The sequence below is a fragment of the Prionailurus viverrinus genome, chromosome D3 (assembly GCF_022837055.1).
Source record: "Prionailurus viverrinus isolate Anna chromosome D3, UM_Priviv_1.0, whole genome shotgun sequence".
NCBI lineage: Eukaryota > Metazoa > Chordata > Mammalia > Carnivora > Felidae > Prionailurus > Prionailurus viverrinus.
Window position 1 is genome coordinate 20,501,518 of NC_062572.1, and position 17,019 is coordinate 20,518,536.

The 17,019-nt window shown below is 39.9% G+C and overlaps 1 protein-coding gene, 1 long non-coding RNA gene, 1 pseudogene and 3 gene segments (V, D, J or C); 1 reads left to right on the plus strand and 5 right to left on the minus strand.

Annotated features, from left to right (window-relative positions):
* LOC125148931 (immunoglobulin lambda variable 5-37-like) overlaps window positions 1-17,019 on the minus strand; it is a 1,027,427-nt gene that overhangs the window by 420,156 nt on the left and 590,252 nt on the right.
* The window catches only part of LOC125148968 (uncharacterized), an 863,358-nt gene that overhangs the window by 418,992 nt on the left and 427,347 nt on the right, over window positions 1-17,019 (plus strand). The window lies entirely within an intron of this gene.
* The window catches only part of LOC125148944 (immunoglobulin lambda variable 5-37-like), a 657,272-nt gene that overhangs the window by 415,372 nt on the left and 224,881 nt on the right, over window positions 1-17,019 (minus strand).
* LOC125148935 (immunoglobulin lambda-1 light chain-like) overlaps window positions 1-17,019 on the minus strand; it is an 899,300-nt gene that overhangs the window by 396,005 nt on the left and 486,276 nt on the right. The window lies entirely within an intron of this gene.
* LOC125148936 (immunoglobulin lambda variable 5-37-like) overlaps window positions 1-17,019 on the minus strand; it is a 647,249-nt pseudogene that overhangs the window by 387,472 nt on the left and 242,758 nt on the right.
* Window positions 1-17,019, minus strand: part of LOC125148937 (immunoglobulin lambda-1 light chain-like) — a 498,673-nt gene that overhangs the window by 383,145 nt on the left and 98,509 nt on the right.

Genomic DNA, 17,019 nt, shown 5'->3' on the forward strand with positions numbered 1-17,019 from the left:
TTTTGATATTTCATGTTACTTATAAGTTTGAAAGCTCTAACTTCTGCAGATAGAATCTAGAGTTCTTTAAGTACTTAATTTTATTTTCAACTTTTTCCATGTCTTGAGGATTTCAATATTAACTCTAGTCAGACTGATATGACTTTGTTACAACGTAGACTGTTACAACATGGTCCCATTTGCTGCTGAGCCCCTATAAGTGTCTCTCTTGTGCTGGTTTAAAATAATCGGTCTCTGAGAGCATGAGGGTGAAGTTGAAGAAGGTATGTCATGAATGGGAATCAGAAACTGGAAGATTAGTCAGTGGAGACTCCTTGTTCTGGTTGAGGGAGAGGCGTGCCAGTGCGTGCGCGCGCGCGCGCACACACACACACACACACACACACACACTCGCTCACTCCAGTCTGGGAGCCAAGGCAGAAAGAAAGAACAGTCTCAGAGTGTCTTCCTAGCACAAGAACATCCAAGGAAGCAAAAGTATTAAAATAAAACGCGGATGTTTGGCAAGGGGCTCCTGCAGACATGAAATAATTACTGTGTGTCAATTGGCTTCAAATGGAGAAGAAGGGGTAATGAATAGATTGGGGGCTAGAGTCTGAAGCTCCAGTTGAGTGATCCAAAGAGGAATTCAGTTTGTTCTCGTCTGGCTGGCCTTTGGTCGGAATAAATTAGCCATATACCTCTCAGCTGCAGCAGTACAGCAAATAAAGTTTCCCCAGGGAAAGAAGCCCAGACATCCATAGTTTGAACTGCACTAGACCCATAGTTTGAACTGAAAAGAGCTAAACAAATGGTATCTACCTAGTTCAAGGACTGGGCTAAATTTAGCTCTCTTACTATTAAGTTGGAATGGGAGTTGCCCAAGAATAGTAAGTACAGTGGATAAAAGTAGTAACCCATGGTGACTGAGTAAAATTAAACCCAGTATAGGGCTTTTCCTGGTATTTTCCCATGTACATGTATCTTACCCCTGTTGAACATGTGAAATTTGCAAGTTTGTAACTTGCCTTGGACATGAATGTATTACAGCTAACAGTTACTCTCTTGTGTGTATAGTTTCCCTTTTTATCAAACTAATGTGAGTTTGGGACTTCCTTGCCACACTCTTATGTGCAAGAAATGTCCCATTAATTTCATTAAGTATTACGTTTTAGAGTTCCTGTCCTTCAGCTGGCTAACTGCCTAATCTGTGACTATACTTTTCCCTTTGCCATTTCCAAGGACTCTTACGTAACTGGAATGCCATCTGAGTATTGGTTCCTGAACATCAACACCCTTGACTACTTCTGTGGGTTCCCAGGATTGAGTGTCCCTGGGCATTTTCCAGTGCTGTCCCTTCTTTCTTCCACCTCTGACTCAGGTACCTACAAGCCTCTGTGCACCACTTAAGGAACCTAGGATGCTGTCTATAGACCTGAGCTGGGAGAAGTCTTTCCTGTTTTCTTTTGCTTTCTCCTCTTTCAAAGCATCTTATCTCTCCTCCCTCTTCCCTCCTCAGTCTTGTTAAATTCCCTAAGCTTTACAAAAAGCTGGGAATGGTTAGTCATCAGGGGCTTTGCATCCCTTCTAGAATTGGGGAGGAAGGACTACAGATAACAAAGTAGTTGTGAGTATACTGTCCATGTTTTAGAGAACTTCCTGAGTGTAGATTCTGTTGTATTTATTTGCTCAATGATTGATTGATTTGCACTTTGAACATTTTACTAGGCCTTTTCAGTTAGTTTGCTTGGGCCGAGGCACTTTGTTAATATTTCAGCCTGAACCTGTTTTAGGTGGAGAGAGAAGGAGAGAGAGAGAGAGAGAGAGAGAGAGAGAGAGAGAGAGAGAGAGTGTGTGTGTGCGCGCGCGTGTGCACGCACAGTTGTTCTAGTCTCAGGTGGAAACTTCTGTGTATAAATAGATATGCAGACCTCTGCATACTTGTCTCCCTTGTTCTGTTCGTATAACAAATTCTGTTTTTGAAAACAGTAAAAATATGAAATGTTTTAGTTCTTTGTTTTTGTGGTTGCTTGGTATTATCAACACTGTTAACTGTTGTTTGCTATTTAACTAAAGTATGCCCCTAAGGAGTACAAATTGTTATTTATTGCCAACTACAGGTTGAGTGATACGACCCCTGTCTACCTCCTCTTGCTCTTCCATTCTCTGCCATGCTAATCTACCATTTTCCCCACTGGTGCACTGTTTTTGACACATTGGCCTTGCTTTTTTTTTCAAGCAAATCATATTTTTTCCTGTTCCAAAGACTTTGCAATTGTTGCTTTCTTTCTTAGAATGCTCATCTCCTAAGCCTGCATGACTTGCTACCTCGCTTAATTGTTTGACACTTCCTTTAGTTTATTGAGCTTCACCAGTGTTCTTAAAAGATACTGACAATGAAATGATACCTTTTTCCTCCTCCCTGCTAAAGGCACTTTAAGCCTCCCGACTCCTTCTTTCCTCTCCAATCTGGTTAAATTTCCTAGGTTTTCACAAAAAGCTAGGAAGAGATAATCATCAAAAGCTTTGCTTACCTTAGAATTGAGCTAGCTTGAGTCAATTTCTGTGCCTGCAACCAAAAGACAATGAATATAGTGAGTTGAGTTCTTTCAGGAGCTTTCTCTGTTTTTCTATTGATACCTCTATATTTTTTTAAGGCAATGTCACTTTGTTTTGTTTACAAATATATTGAATATCTGTCAAGATTACTATTTTGTTATTGCCTTTTGTGAATTTCCATGTCTATTTTGCTTGCTTGTTCTTTCAGATAAAATTTATTATTTTGTTAATGTTGCCAAAAATTGTAAGTAAAATAGCAATTATAGTAATAAAATGCTTTTTTGAAAAAAAAAGTTTTCGTTATTTATCTTTTCACCAATAACATGGCATATTTTTAGTTTAAGTTAATTTTTATTTGATACCACTATGTACACTCTTTGCCTTCCTGCCAATTTTAATTATTTTTGACCATATTGCATTGGCCCAAACTTCCAAACAGTGATATGTAAATGAGCTTTCTTGTTCTTGGTTTTAGTGAGAAATGCTTTACCATTAAAGGTAATGCACATACTGCTTAATATCTGTCTTTAGAATTTTTAAAGAAAATTGCTTAATTATATTGGATAGCTTACAATATCTATTGAGGCAATCATTTACATTTTCTTTACTAACCTAAGGTTTTGCTCAGCCTGATTCACACTTTTCTATCAGAAAGGTTTTGCTCAGCCTGATTCATACTTCTCTATTAGAAACCTTCCTTTCCTGAAGTAATATTTCCACTTGGGGTTGAATATTATCCTCTCTACTCAGAATCCCATTCCTTTTCTCATTTCTATTATTAAAACGTATTTCCTTTTCCCCTCATTAGATTTGCCACAGCTTTATCAATGTTTCTGATTTACTCTTCCAAGGAACAACCCTTGATTTATTATCCCAACTAATTTTTTTTTGTTCCCTATTTTTTTTTAATTTTTTTAAACGTTTATTTATTTTTGAGACAGAGCATGAATGGGGGAGGGTCAGAGAGAGAGGGAGACACAGAATCGGAAGCAGGCTCTAGGCTCCGAGCCATCAGCCCAGAGCCCGATGCAGGGCTCGAACTCATGGACCGCAAGATCGTGACCTGAGTCAAAGTCGGACGCTTAACTGACTGAGCCACCCAGGTGCCCCTCCCTATTTTTGTCTTGATTCATTAGACACCTCTATTTTCTTTAGGATTCTTCTTTTTTTTTATAAAGACACTTTAACAGCTTTATTTCTGTTTAATAAAGGATTTAAACTTTGCCTACCTTTGTTTACAGCTTTGAGTCTTAAATATTTTGATTCATACTTTCATTTTTATTAAAGTTTTCATTCTGTATACCTTTTTTGGTAAGTTAATTCCAAAGGCGTGAGAATTTGCAGACTGAATGTTTTAGTCTTAAATTTATAGTTTACTGTGAATTAAGTTTTCCTTGGAACTTTTAGGGTATGGGTGTGGGTACATACTAAATGACTTTGTATACATCCTTTTCAAATCACTACATGGGGTATTAAAAAAGGATATGATAAAAATAATGAACTTTTAATTCTAGAAATCTGTTCCCCCAAAATGAATATAGTATAAAAGGTAAAAGCATGAAAATACTCATTTGAAAGAAATTCCTAATAATAAAACTTAGAAATGTTGAAAAAAATTATTCATGATGTTGAGAGTAGAGAATAAGAAATTTGATCAGATATCAAGGGTGATCAGATATCAATGGTGGGGAATTTTCTATAAACGGACCCAGCAAGATTCTTGTCAAAACTGGACTGAAGGCAGAGCCCAAATTTGGGGATATATTCATTGTCTATTCCTGTATAACAAACTATACCACAAAACTAACAGCTTAATTTTTTTTTTTTTACTCTTCCACTGTGTCTGAGAGTTGGAAATCCAGGAGCAAGTTAGTTGGGTTGTTCTGGAAATTACATGTTGTGGGTGTTCCATGAGGTTGCAGTCATCTGAAGACCTGAATGAGACTGGAAGATTTGCTTCCCAGATGGCTTACTCACATGGCTATTGACAGGAAACTCCCAATTCCTTGCTCACTGTTGGGAGAAAACCTCATACTTCCATATGAGCCTCTCTTCTGGGTTACCTAAGTATTCTCAAGACATGCCTAGCTAGCTTCTAGAACAAATATTCGAAGGAAGTGAGCAAGGAAGCTAGACTGTCTTTTATGACCTAATCTCAGACATTTTATTCTGTTGTTTCTACAATATTCTGTTCATTAGAAATGAGCCACTAAGTCTAGCACACATATCAAGGGGAGGGTAATTAAGCTTTACCTTTGAAGGGAAGAATTTATGGGTATAATTTTAAACCACCAGGTTTACATACTTCCTATGTGCAAAATACATTCACCTCAGAAGGCCTCCAAAAGTTGAAGTCTAGAATCTCATTTTAATCAGGTCTAGTTGTAGATCAAGTCCTTGGGTGGTATTCCTCATTTGCAGTATCTCAAGTACAGTTCCCTGAATCTGAAGACCTGTGAACAAAAGAGATAAGTTACCTGCTCACCTACATGCCCACCCAACAGCAGTGGGACAGGCATAGAACAACTTTCATAGACATGCCTGTTTAGAAAGGGGAAGAGGAGATGGGAGTCACTTGTTAGTGGCAATTCTGAAATCCCACCAGGTATACATATGCTGGCAGTTCATTGATTAGGATGCAAGGCCTGGAGATTCTCTTGGCTTTGATGTCTCGATTCTTGATTCTGCCCTATGACATACTTGCTTTTATGAAAGAAAGTTTATAGCTAAATTGAAAACTGTGTGTCTCCTGTTAATCTTATTGGTGTTCATGCCAAAGAACTCCACTCCAAAGCTACAACCACACATCTCTTCAAGGTATGGATGACTCTCTTGGTTTTCTGCTGAGAATGTTGAGAGACAACACCCATAAGCTTAGTAGAAGCCCCACTGTGTGATTTGAGGTGATCTTTGAGCCACACCCTTAAACTCTTTAGAGGGCCTTGACCTGACTGAATGGTGCTCTGAAGCATCACCTTTGATCCTTCTGAGCCTTAACAAAGAATTTTACAGCCCCACTCTCATCTTTAGATCACCTTTCTTCAGTGCCCTGGGTTATGATCTTTGCTTGGTAGCCATTAATTTCAGCATCTTTTGCCATCTGAAGAGACGAAATTTTCAAAACCTGCAAGTTCTGGCTCCTGTTTTAACAGTCCTTCCCTTAACTTTTTTTTTATTTCCCTTCATATTGTACTATAACCAACAAGAAGAAGCTAAGCAGTACTTCCAGCTCTCTGGCTGGAAATCTCCTTAGCCAGATGAGTCAATTAATTAGGTACATTTTATCCTTTTCATATAAACTGAAGGTGATGGTGTTACCAAACTTTCTGCCACTACATAACCCCTTTCTCAATTTTCTAATATCATGTTCCTTACTTCCTTTTAAGCCACACTGGAGCATTCTCAAAGTCCAGTTTTTGTTTTTATTAAGTCTTATACTAACACACTTCTCAAAGTCCTTCCAGCTTTAGCTGGAATATGTACACACACACACACCCATATATTAAAGAGAGATTGCAGTAGTATGAAGGAAAACTATCAGGATACCAATTTTTGTATACATTTGTATGATCTGAAACTTAAAGGAAAAAAAAAGACTAAACTAGTAACTTCTATAGTAATCTAACTTCTGAACTATTTGGTCTTCCCAGGGTAGGAAAAAACACTCCTTAAAAATATTAACAAATTTTATTCAGTGAACTTGCATTGTTTTGAAAACTTTACTTACATAAAATGAAGACCTTATTTTGTTTGCTCCAATGAGCAGTTGGAAGTATATCTTACATGCTTTTTTTGGGGGTGGGGGGAAGGGAATTGATCATAAACTCTTCATGTATTACAGCTTCTATTGTGCCCTACAGATTCACAAAATTTTGGGGTTCTATTTTTCCTATACCCACCTCCTAAAACATTCACTGGATCATTTTAGCCCACTTCCCTTGACTTTTTTCTCTATAAGTGGCCAACATTTAGGTTTTCCAGAGAGCTAAAATATCTATCCATTTGTCAGTCAAATCAGGTTGATAAATATGTGGACCCAGAATCAGCCAGGTGGCAGGCTCATGCCACCATTCTTCATCTGGGTCTTTCATTGTGCCAAGCACCAGGATATGCCAGCATATATGGTAGTACTCAGCTTCCTCCTCGAGCTGAGCCCCTGAGAAGGTGAGGGCAGTTTGACCCCAAGAGGAAGCCTGAGAAATGTGTGGGAGTCCCTGAGTGTTGGTTGTGTGTGTCATAAATCAGTGTTTGTCCAGACTTCTGCTGGAACCAGTGTGGATAGTTACCATTGGTGATGACTACTGTGCTGGAGCCACAGCTGACAGTAACTATCCCTCTTAGGGATGGTTGGAAGGGCTCCTGAGTCACCACAGCCTGAGAACTAGTCTCTAAAACTGAAAACAGATGCAGTGTAGGAATGAAGAACAGGATCAGGGGATCACTCCAAAGACCAGTCTTTGAAATCTCTATGAACCTAGACAATGAATGAGTAGAGAGAGGACAAAGAGGGATCCAGGCCATGGTGCAGATGTCCCAAGGATCTGCTGGCTTCTCAGCTGATGGAGCTCTCTGTTGGCTCTTTTATTCCCTCCTGAATGCCCTTGGGTGAGGGATATGTGTGTGGTGTATTGTGTCAATCTGTTCCCTTTACTACTTCCTCAACTGTGTCCTTAGCTCAGAAAGCAGCACCCTCACCAGAAAGACAAGTTTACCTGATGAAGCAACCTTTTACATGGCCAATGAGTCCAGAGCCCTTTAAATTTTAAGCTCTGAGTTTGTTTCAGACTGTGCTTACTTCTGAGGGAATGCATAGTGCCACCTGAGGGCTTCTTCAAGACAATGTGAGTAGTGATGGGAAATAGGGAGAATGGATGGTCATCTGTTCATTCTTTCAACTAACAAATATTGTTTTAATTCCTTTGATTTTTTTTCCCCTACAACTTGTAGCTTGCCTTTCACTTTCTTACTGGTATCTTTTGATGAGCAGAAGCTTTTACTTAAAAAAATTTTTTAAACTTATTTATTGAGAGAGAAAGCAGGGGAGGGGCAGAGAGAGAAGGAGAGAGAATCCCAAGCAGGCTCTGTGCTGTCAGTGTGGAGCTTGATGCAGGGATTGATCCCACAAACTGTGAGATAATGACCTGAGTTGAAACCAAGAGTTGGATGCCTAACCACCTGAGCTACCCAGGTGCCCCAAAAATGACTCCTTGGGCTTTTTTTTTTTCTTCAAATATCGGCCATTATTACTTTTTAATTGCTTTAAAAATTTTTTTAAGTGTATTTATTTTTGAGAGAGATGGAGAGAGTGAGTGAGAGAGAGTGTGTTCATGAGCTGGAGAGGGGCAGAGAAAGACAGAATCCTACGCAGGCTCCACACTGTTAGCTCAGAGCCTAATGCAGGGCTCAGACTTAAGAGCCGTGAGATCATGACCTGAGCTGAAATCAAGTGTCAGGTGCTTAATGCTCAACTGACTGAGCCACCCAGGTGCCCCCTAAATTTCTCTGAAGTAAGCTTTATGCCCAATGTGGAGCTTGAACACATAGCCCTGAGATGGAGTCACATGCTCTACTGACTGAGCCAGTCAGATGCCCCAGAAGCTTTTACCTTTTATGAAGTCTAATTTATCAATTTTTTCTTGTATCCTTGGTATCTTTATGCCTTGTCTATGGTAAGGTTTTGAAAATATTCTCTCTCCTTTTTTTTTTCCCTAAAAGCTTTATTGTTTTGGTTTTCACATTTGAGCCCATAATCCATACTGAATTAATTTTGTATATGGTGTGAGGTAGAGTTAAATTTCCTTTTTACTTTTTCTAATACAAATATCTAGTTGTTCTGGTATCATTTATTTAAAAAGAACCACTTTTTTTTTATAAATTTTTTTTTTCAACGTTTATTTATTTTTGGGACAGAGAGAGACAGAGCATGAACGGGGGAGGGGCAGAGAGAGAGGGAGACACAGAATCAGAAACAGGCTCCAGGCTCTGAGCCATCAGCCCAGAGCCTGACGTGGGGCTTGAACTCACCGACCGCGAGATCGTGACCTGGCTGAAGTCGGACGCTTAACCGACTGCGCCACCCAGGCGCCCCTAAAAAGAACCACTTTTTCCTTTGACTTTCATTGGTGTCTTTGTTGAAGATCGAGTGACTATATAGGTTATTCATTTATTTATTTCTCCAGCTTATTGAAGTATAATTGACAAATAAGATTATATATATTTAAAGTGTACAATGTGATGTTTTGATATATGTATATATTGTGAAAAGACCACAATTAAGTTCATTAATGCATCCATCAGTAGTTACTTTTTTTTGTGTGTGTCTTAAGATATACTGTCTTAGCAAATTTAAAGTATACAATAGTATAAAGTGTTGGTTTATTTTTGAAACACCCATACCACACAGTCTTAATTACTGTAGTCTTATAAAAAGTTTCAAGATTATTAGGGCTATTTTAGGTCCTTCAGATTTCCATGTAACTTTAAAATAATTTAATAATTTCTGCCAACTCACTGGAATTTGGGGATTGCTTTGAATATCAATACCAATTTGAAGATACTTAATATCTTAAAAATATCAAGACAGTTTTTACTTATTCCTTTCCAATTTTTATGTCCTCCCCACTTTTTTTTGGAATGAAAATTAAATCTCTGATTTAATTCAGGATTCACTTTGATGAGGAACATTAGGTCAAATTGGTCCCTTCCATAAAAATGTTTTATGGACTTTTGTTGGTAACAATGAATTTTCAAGAAGGAAGTTTCCTGTAACACATTTTACTTTTTATGCAATAATAAGTCATTAAAATATGATAGCACAAGCTGGCACTTTCTGGGAGAAGATATCTATATTTGTGGGAACAGTGGGCATGTGTTAAGTCATCAGGCTTTGGCATGTATAAGCTCTGAAAATGAATACTATTTTCTTTAAAAAAATTTTTTTTAAGTTTATTTTGAGAGAGAAAGAGAGAGAGAGCAAGGAGAGGGGGCAGAGAGAGAGAGGGAGAGAGTCCCACGCAGGCTCCACACCAGCAACACTGAGCCCCATGCCAGGCTTGAACTCACGAACCATGAGATCATGACCTGAGCTGAAACCAAGAGTTGGACACTTAACCAACTGAGCCATCCAGGTGACTCATTTGTTCCTGAGGTGAGCACATTTCATTGGTACGTTCAAGTACTGTGAAAGCACAATTCTCATATTACTGAAAGCATAGTTATCACATAAACAGTGAGCACATGCCTAACATAAGTATCCTGTTAATGAAGGAGCAACCAGAATGGTAAAGCTGACTCAATAAGGATATACAGAAATAGGATTTATATTGTCTGGGTGGTGGGGGGATGTTGAAATAAGATAGCTAAAGTATGTTTCCTAAATTATATACCAAGCTGGTGAAAAATCCTAAAACTGTAACTCTTGGGATTATCCTTTCTATTTTACTTCTAATCTGTTTTCTACCTGCTAATCTAAATTTTTCAGTTATAAAATATCTGTACCCTAATCAATTTTTTTTAATTTTTAATGTTTATTTATTTTTGAGAGAGAAGGAGAAAGAGTGAGCATGAGCTGGGGAGGGACAGATACAGAATCCAAAGCGGGCTCCAGGCTCTGAGCTGTCAGCACAGAGCCCGATGCAGGGCTGGAACTTGTGAACTGCGAGAACATGACTTGAGCTGAAGTCGGACGCTCAACTGACTGAGACCCCCAGGCACCCTGGACCCTAATCAATTCCTAGACAAATAAAATTTTAAAAATCTTTTAAGGTCTGGGGCGCCTGGGTGGCTCAGTCAGTAAAGCATCTGACTTTGGCTCAGGTCATGATCTCGTGGTTTGTGAGTTGGAGTCCCGCGTAGGGCTCTATGCTGACAGCTTGGAACCTGGAGCTTGCTTCAGATTCTGTGTCTCCCCCTCTCTCTGCCCCTCCCATGCTCATGCTCTGTCTCTCTCTCTGTCTCTCAATAATAAATAAATGTTAAAAATTTTTTAAAAAAATAAAAAATATTTTAAGGTCAGATGGGATCATTCACTGATTTCATTCATTCATTTATTTTAAGTAATAAAAATTCATTGAGAATTCCTGGGATGGTGGTTATCACCTCCCAACCTGGAGGGAGGAACCAACACCGTAGGAAATCACTCCAAAATCACACTGTCCCAACACTTCTGGCCAACACAGGAAGGAGGAAAATCATTCCCCCCAACATGTGTCAGGCTTTGTTAATCCAAGAAGGGTTGGGGGACTGAAGCAGAAGGGACCATCACATGATACTGGGCGGTGGGATAGGGGTGTGCTGGACCCTAAACTGGCTCCTCAAAAACCAGGGGAGAAACATCCACTTCTTCTCTGAAGGTGAAGTTCCTGATCACCAGCTCATTTCTTACCCTTCATGAGGCTGTCACTGCCCTGGAGAAAACTTTCATTCTGTAGGTTAATGACAGGGTTGTCAGGAGTGAGATAGATTATGGTTCTGTGATATGGCAATCGTCTTGGAGATGTTCTGGGCTGCATGTGGGACCATTTAAAAAAAATATTTAGTGTAACATTCCAGGGTCATAAATTGCCTTTTTGTTGTATTTCCAAATTTTGGATTATATTTTCTTGAAAAACATTAAAAAAAATATTTTAAAATAATCATATAGTGGGTGCCTGGCTGGCTCAGGCGGTAGAACATCCAACTCTTAATCCCAGGGTTGTAAATTCAAGCCCCACGTTGAGCATGGAGCCTACTTAAAAACAAACAAACAGGGGCGCCTGGGTGGCTCAGTCTGTTAAGCATCTGACTTCGGCTCAGGTCACGATCTCGCGGTATGTGGGTTCGAGCCCCGTGTCGGGCTCTGTGCTGACTGCTCAGAGCCCAGAGCCTGTTTCAGATGCTGTGTCTCCCTCTCTCTCTGACCCTCCCCCGTTCATGCTCTGTCTCTCTCTGTCTCAAAAATAAATAAACGTTAAAAAAAATTAAAAAAAAAAACCAAGCAAACAAATAAAATAATCATATACTCATAGGTTGTTGCAAAAATAGTACATGGAGTACTGTGTATGTACTCTTATTCCGCTTCCCACATTGGTGACATAATTGGAAACATATAATAATCAAATAATCAAAACCAGAAACTTGATATTGGTACAGTATTGTTAACTAGACTACAGACCTGATCTACTTTTCACCATATTTTACATGCATTCATTTGTGTGTGTGTATTTCTACACAATTCTTCCTGTGTCTCCATTTGTGTAATCACCATCACAGTCAAGATACAGAACTGTTCCAGCAAGACAAAGGAATCACCTCATGCTACCCCTTTATATCTGCGTAACTCTCCCATCCTTGTTCCCTGGCATCCTTAATGTGGCCTCCATCTCTATCACTTTGTCAAATAATTTTTATCATGGTAGAAACATGTTAATTGCTGATAGTGATGGAAATACACAAAGATTAAAGAACTGAAATAAACACTGAAAGCCATTCACAGGCCCTGACTACTGCCACTTTTAATGAGACCTTTTTTGAGACTTGGGTGTTAAGATATTTCGAGGAAGGCACAAAAGAAATGTTTTTCCCTAGACCCAGGATTCACGTACCTGGTCCTGGACTCTTTCTTCACCCTTGTCGGCAGAGATGCCTACTAAAACAATCGATGGGTGTACCCTGAGGGTGGAACTTTCCATTCAAGAATACATTCATGTCTGAGTTCATTCACTGGATGAAAACTCATCAGCTCCTGTACTGGAGACATTCTTCCAGGATTCTATCAGGAAGAATGTATCAGAGAGCAGAATGGCAACATATTCTGTCATGCAGGGGGTTATGGTCTAACAGCATGACCACCTCTGGACCATCTCTGAAATTACAGGTTATGATTGTTTGGATTTTCCTGGGGTACATCAGGATGATTCCAGTCATGGAGATGCTACTATGATAGAGCCTTTGGAAACTAAACAATTTTTATATTTGTTCATACATTCATTCAACTTCATAAAATTTTTATTACAAACAGAAGATGAATTGAAAACAAATTCTACCCTCTTGGAATTTAGAGTCTATTTGAGAAGAGACTGGGAAAAAAATTTAGCTCAGAAAATAGGTTATACATAAGTATACATGAGTAAGTGGGGTAAACTTGTCTGGAGAGGTCAAGTAACTTGACTTGGCTGGACCCAAGGGTAGGGCTCAGAAGTTCGATCACAGAGGCTGAAAAGGGTTGAAAATATCTCAGTTAGGATTTTGGACTTGATGTCTTAGATTGTGTATGTGACTTGCAAGGAGAAAGGTCAGGAGCATACTTGTAGTTTAGGAAAACAGATGAAATATGGATGCAGGGGGATGCTGGATAGAAGGAAAGGAAAAGAAGAGTGGGGTAAGCTCAGAGAGAAAGGAGGAAGAGAGTCCTGTCTTGGGACTTAGAGGAATTGATGTTTCAGGAAGGAAGATGTCAGTATTTTTAATGGATGGCGAGGGAGCAAGTTAGATGAAAAGTAAAATGCATCTATGAAGTTGCCAATTAGAAGCTGTTTCCTGACATTAAGGAGAGTACCTGAGGAGATAACAAACAAGGAAGTCCTTCTGCAGAGGTCTGAAGAATGAATGGAAGAGCCGGGGCAGGGGTGGTGGTGGTGGTGGTGTGGGGAAGGATGGGGGGTAGAATATCAAACCATAACGCCCACTCCTCCATGGAAAGACCTCAGAAGAGAGAAGCAAGCACCAATCTGTGGAAACAATGTTTTTGTTTTGTTTTGTTTACAAGAGAAGGGGGACCAGAAAGGGAACCAGGGCATAGAGTCCTTGTTTACATAGAGAAAACAGCAATTTTGGGCATAGGACTAGGGAGCCAAATTTCTTTGTGAGAGCAAAAGTTTGCAAAGCAGCTTTTGAGTTAGGCTCTTTTTTCTCCCACTTGCTTCCCTGGCTTTACCACTGAGAGATTAAGAAAGGAAACAAAACAAAACAAAACAAAACAAAACAAACCCAGCTCAGGCCAAACTGGATTTGCAACCTAACCAGGGGCAGCAGGCAGCGTTTAAGTATTTCTTCCTACACTCATCCTCCCCTACCTAGGCCCTAAATTTACAAGAAAAAAAAGATCAACTGGTTGTAAAAACATCAATCTCAAGAGGAGAGAAAGGGAGATAGGGGCTGGAGTCAGTAGTCACCTAGAGGGGCAAAAACAACAGAAAAGGGTGGACTCTACTTCACTATAACCTTGCCTGGGCTCTGTTTCTGAGCAGATCATTCCTCCTTACTCAAATTCATAGAAGTAACACCATCCTGGACTTCAGTGCCTTCTCCTCTTCTTTTGTTTGTTTGTTTGTTTGTTTGTTTTTCTGAGAGAAAGGGCACAAGTGATTGAGGGGAGAGAGACAGAGAGAGAAAGAGAGAAGGGTGGGGCTCATCCAAAGCAGGGCTTGTGTTTTTACCCCAAGCAGGGCTCATGCTCACCTGAAGTGGGGCTCCAGCTGACCCCATGTGGGACTCAAGTTCACAGATTGTGAGATCATGACCTGAACCAAAGTCAGATGCTTAATGACTGGGCACCCTCCTTGTACTTTTCTAATCTGAATAACTGATATGCCTGTAGAACGGTCAAGAAAATAAAAAGACACCTATAGAAACGTACACACTGTGTAAAAAGAGGCATCAACGCCACATTTTAACAACATGAATTAGAATTAATTAGAGCATCAAGATTGATTGATTGATTATTTGTTTGTTGTTTAAAGTAGGCTCCACGCCCATCATGGGGTTTGAACTTAAGGCCCTGAGATCAAGAGTCGAATGCTCTACTAACTGAACCAATCAGGTGCTCCTAGAATGTCAAGATTTAAAATAAGTGTAATGACTCTTGATTTCGGCTCAGGTCATGATCTTGCAGTTTGTGGGTTCAAGCCCCACATTGGGCTCCGTGCTGACCGTGAAGAGCCTGCTTGGGATTCATTCTCTCCCTCTTTCTCTGTCCATCCCCTGTCCCTCTCAAAATAAATAAATAAACTTTTTAAAAGTATTAAAAAAATATGTGTAATGTTCTCAAAGATACAATAAGGAAAAATAATAGAAACAAAGGATAAAGAGGATATGTTTCATCAAAAGACTTGTAGTGGTCCTCAGGGCCCTGCATAGCTTCCTCCTCAAGGTTTTGCACAAATATCCCCATGTCATTTTTTATTCCCATTCTCTGCTTTATTTTTTATCCATGGAACTTACTACCTTGTAACATACTACACAATATATCTCTGCTCTCTCTGAAAATATATTCTCCATGAGGTCATTGGTCTGTATCCTCAGCACCTAGAACGTGGCCTAACTCATAGTGGATATTCATAAATACTCGTTGAAATAGATCAATAAATGAAGAAGTGCAAGATATATAGGAATTAAGGATAAGGAATTAGTTTATGGATTTATCAAATAAAGCAAGGGCAAAAGGCAAAAAGGATGGAAGGAAGATAGAAAGGGAGAGAGGAAGGGAAGAATGAAGGGAGTGAAGAATAAAAGAACATTTTCATATCAACCTGGATATAAAATAATACACAATACATGTGACGTGAGGTTGTGTGGGTTAGACACTGGGAGTGGAACCAAAAAGAAATGAGAAGGGTACCTAGGTGGCTTAGTCGGTTAGGGGTCCAACTCCCGATTTCGGCTCAGGTCATGATCTCACGGTTCATGAGATTGAGCCCTGCATCGGGCTCTGTACTGATAGCTCAGAGCCTGCTTGGGATTCTCTCTCTCTCCCTCCTTCTCTGCCTCTCCAGGCCAAAATAAATAAATCAACTTACACACACACACACACACACACACACACACCCCTGAGAGCTTGCTAAAGTGCTTAGTGTTCAATTGTAGGTGAGCTGTCAGTAGGAGCCACAGACAACTGAAGGCTTGCCTGTAGCAGTAGCATCTGCTTTCTCATGGGGCCGGCTATGGGCAGGCCTTGGTCCTTACCATGTGGTCTTCTCCATGGGGTTGTGTTGAGCAGGGTATCTTACTTCCCATAGGACAGATGATCTAAGAGAAAGCAAGAGACAGCAACCAAGTCAAGCTACTATTTTTTTTTTTTAATAACCTAGTATCAGAAGTCACATCCTGTCACTTCTGCATTCTACTTGTTAGAATCTAGTTGTTATGTAAATGGGTTAAAGAGGGGCTCAGTATATTGGCCCCTATGTTGTTTTCTTCTTCAGAAAGGGCTATGGCCATTACCCTGTCTGCACCAAAATTAGGTTTTACACATCCAGTGGCTTTAAATATAGATCAAATAAGCATGTATTTTGCCATTTAGAGCCTGCCTGCTTTGCTTGCCCCACGAGCCTGCATTCAACATCTGCTAGCCATAGATGAGAAAAATCCTTGTACTATAAAAGATCCCAAACTGCCTTCTAGCTATCTGACCTGGAGACTCCTGGCTGTGTTGCTGAATGACATCTTCTAGACATGTAAGCCCTTCTCTGATTCCCTTTGTACCTGGGAATCCTTTACTTTACTTTTCTGGGTGTTGGCCCTGTGCCATTCTTTCTGGAAGGGTTACTGCAGTAAGGGACTTCCTGCTCACCTGACCTTTCTAAGTGCCACCCAAATAAATTTCTCTGTGTGTTACTGTCCTCTTGTTCCAGCACTTTTTGTTTGCCCTTTTCCTCAATCAGCCTGAGATCCTCAAGCTCACTAACCACATTTCTTTGATGCCAAATAATTTGAAATTGTATTTGGAACTTCATGAACATTATATTGCATTGATGTCAGATCCATTATAGTCCTCTAAGTAATTTTGATTTTTTTTTTAGGTTTATTTATTTTTGAAAGAGAGAGAGCATGAACAGGGGAGAGGCAGAGAGAGAAGGGGACAGAGGATCTGAAGCAGGCTCCACATTGACAGCAGTGAGCCTCATGTAGGGCTCGAACCCATGAATTGCAAGGTCATGATCTGAACCAAAGTCAGACGCTCAACTGACTGAGCCACCCAGATGCCCCAATAATTTTGATTTTTTAAAGCAGGAAATAGTTTGATTGAGGTCATACTGAAGACCCTGTCTCTTGGATGGTAGGCAACTCAAATCTCAGTCAATCTTTGTCTTCATTTAGGCTTCTTGGGAACTGCCCACCACATCCCAGATTCAGAGATGAGCCAGAGATTTAGGCAGAAATTATACACAAATGTCAGTTTCCCCCTCTGCACCCTCTTCTTTATAGAATTCCCCCCTTCCTTCCCAGTGGCTCTGAAGTCTGTTGACTGACTGTTTCTTCAAGACAGTTAGACTATGGATTTACTTAAGGAGTTTTAGCCTTGCCAATCCATGCTAACTCCAGGCTAACAGCCATAAAAACTGGGGACTCTGTGTCACCATACCCTTAAAAAAATTTAAATTTCCATCCATTAACTCCCTGCATTTTCTTCATTGTCAGGTGTTCAGATAGTTGCTTTTTAATACTTTTTTCCCTGGAAGGCATAGTTGATATTTGCATAAGGTTCTGTCTAGGAGAAGGTCATAC